This window comes from Phragmites australis, chromosome 14 (genome assembly GCF_958298935.1).
Source record: "Phragmites australis chromosome 14, lpPhrAust1.1, whole genome shotgun sequence".
Taxonomy (NCBI): domain Eukaryota; kingdom Viridiplantae; phylum Streptophyta; class Magnoliopsida; order Poales; family Poaceae; genus Phragmites; species Phragmites australis.
Window position 1 is genome coordinate 16,550,030 of NC_084934.1, and position 3,527 is coordinate 16,553,556.

Genomic DNA, 3,527 nt, shown 5'->3' on the forward strand with positions numbered 1-3,527 from the left:
TAGCTACAAGCATTGCATGTCTTTTTTTTTTTTTTTGGTTTGGTTCAGTTTCAGCGATATCTTCAACATCCAAGTATTTACATGCTAACAGAACATTATGTGCACAGCCATGAGCTTTTTTTTGTCTTTGGAACAGTACATGATCCACTCTCTACAGACGGAGATGCTGGAACCAAAACTGGCATTATTTTTGCTTCGTTGCGGAATGTAATCAGTCACGGGAATCTACGGAACAATCAAAAGAAAACTCATATTATCCCGTTCAAGTAGTTATTGGAGCACTCGGTCACGTAGCATTCTGTGTAAAGTAATTTCATTCCAAACAGTTAAACGTGAAGATACAATGGTCTCAATGTTATTATGCAATATGGTAGAAAAAATTATCTATTTGGGAGCAGACAACTTTGTTAGCGTAGGTCTCTGTCAAGGAGACTACTAAGTTTGAGCTTCAACTCCAAAAATTCCTAGAGCTAGTTATTTCTAACTTAGAAATTTTTGTAGCTGGACTTGTAGGCAGTTTGAAAGTTTTTGATTGAGATATTTTGTTCTTATTTTAAATTAAAAATATATATTTAAATTATTTTATTTTATTCTACAAATTCCATGCTTTATATGGACTCTACCAAACAAGATCTTATTATTAAATGATAGAGTTTTGGTCTCTGATGCTTCCATGCATAGCTGTTGAACTACAAAACCTGTTTTTTGGTTAAATTTACAGAATTTTTTTTTGTAAAATTTATTCTTTTTAAGATCTTCCTTTGTAGAATTGCAGTGCTACCCTCATACTTCCATTTACTTTATACTCCTGTTTTCATACATCTTACTAATCCGATCCAATCCACCTTGCACCTTGTTCTTGCATACGTAGGAAAAGGACACTGCCATTCACCTTGTTCATCTCAGTGACTTTTCCCCCTTTTTTGCCTGATACGTATCCATTCGCCGATTAACCATAATGTGAAGAATAAATTTTAAAAACCTATAACTATTTTGACACATGTCAAAAACTACAACTTTTGATGTCCATTTAAAAAATATACAATTATTTTAACGCATATTGAAAAAAACTATAACTGTATCACCGTAGACCCACCTGTAATCCTCTATAACATATAATAGAAAGATTAACTGTAGGTCCACCTATTAACAGAGGACGACAGGTGAGCCTAAGTAAGAAAGTTGTAGTTTCTTGTAATATGTGTTAAAATAGTTGTAGATTTTTGAAATGAATACTAGAAGCTATAGTTTTTTATAACATGTGTTAAAATAATTATAGATTTTTGAAATTTACTCTTATTGCAAACCATCTGTTTTTTATAACATTATAGGATGAGGGTTAGGACCTCAATGTACTTCCTTTCATTTTCTGTGTTGTTTGGGGTCTAGTTGTAAGAGAGGTTGTAATATTATTTTTAATATAATCTTAAAAAGTAAGTATTAAAAAATGGAAGGAGTATATAGCAACAGCGATACAGTATAACAGCTACGTAAAAAACCCTCATCCTATAGTGTTTCACACACTAGGAAATTAAAAAAAAACCCCTACGAGCAGCCTGAAATCAGTGAAGGAGCCACAAGCCATCCCCATATTTTTTCACATATGTGGGTCGAAGCTTGTCCAATTGCTAGTCATTACGTGGAAAGACAAGTCCATGCGAGTTGCCGCAGGAATTTCTGCCGGTGGGTTACACACCAAAGGAGGATGGTTGGGGTTGGCTGCGAGCCGTTCTTAGACGATTCGGACGATCCTGAATTGCGACAGGATGTCAGGCCGTTCTTAGACGATTTGGACGGTCCTGAATTGCGACAGGATGTCAGGTATGACGGTTATATCATATAGGATTATAAAGCCTCTTTTCTAGAGAACAACAAATGGATAGTGTAACAGCCACATGAAAGACTCCCATCCTATAATGTTTCACACACTAGAAAACCCCCCCTACAAGTAGCCCATACCATCTGAGGAAAAAGAATATCTCACTGCAAATTCTATTTCAAAAATCCTTTGACACATGTAACGATGCAAAGATCTTGTACCTTGTTGAATATCTAAAAACACTAAAATAACACTAAAAATAGGTGTCCCTATTATACTCTTACGAAATATAAACCAAAGCATTGGATTATGTAATGGGACATGATTAATAGTGTCGGGACTGATATAAGGATAGACCAATACCTATACCATATATTGAGCTAGAAATTAAATTCAATATATGAAGACTTCATAGATGATAATGAAATCACAATGTCACAACTTAACGTAATTATCCGAGATTATAAAGGGACCTTAGAGGGTCGAAAAAGCAAATAAAACTCCACAGCTAGTGTAGACTCTTTATTCTTCCATTCTCGCAGGCAGACGATGTAAAGCGCCTCCTCAGAACATGTCATCCTCAGTGAAATCCTCTTAATCTTCCCCAACTGAGCAATGTGGTTATAGCAAGTGTGAGTATATCTCGTACTCCACTAGTTGTGGTAAAATAATGAAGGCAATCACAATAATAAAGCTTACATGGCCTTATTTCCATAAAGGCAGAATTTAAATAAAAAATACTTAATAAAAGCGAAAGTAAATGCTGAAATTAAATAACCTCAAAAAATGACCTTCTTGAAAAAACTACCTCAACCAAAGTTGAACACCTCAACTGAAGTTGATCACCTCAAACATGGTTCTAACAACCATAAATGAACCACCAACCCAAAGCTAAACAAAAATAGTGTATTCTAATCATATGTGGCATTCCTCACGTGGGCACTGCTGATTAATCAGTTTTACACTCTACAAAGGTTGTACACTTTATCCATAAAATATGATTATCCGTTATGCACATATTTGCGAAACACTTACACACTTCTGAAGTGTGCGGTCAGGATTACCATTGCAAGGCCTTTACAAAGTTTCTCTCAACAAGTGTCTACCCGCTAAGCCTCCACAGCCGCGTGACACAAATATCCTCAACAACGGAAGCCTCCTCTTGCGCCATACGGTCCCAAGGAAATTCCATCCATTCCTCATTTCACCACTTGGTCTGCACTATGTTAGGAGAGTACTAATTAATTGGCCATGTCCGTCCTATACCAGGCTTGTGGTTGTACTATAAAGCTCAGTTCGATCGCACTATGAACCGGTCTTTAAAGTGGTCTGGACAAGACTGCCATCATCCAACACAGAGAAATCACTATTTATTGTAAAAAGCCCATATCAGCTCGAAACACATCATAGGCCAATCCAACATGCCAAACTTGCCCAAACCCTAAGTTCATGTTGCTAAAAACAATTTTATCTCGTTGCATAAAACCATAATAAAAATTAGTATACCAAGTGTGTTCCCATGAAAGGCTAAGCAATACTACCCTTGATCCCACCAAAACTGAGGCGACAAGGTAGATATGAGAAAAACTAAGGTATTGCCTACCATGGGTTTCCCACCGATAACTATAAGCATTCAACTATGTAAACAAAACATTTAGGAAATACAAAGGATCAAAATGCATTAAGAACAACTTGCCTTGACCTACTG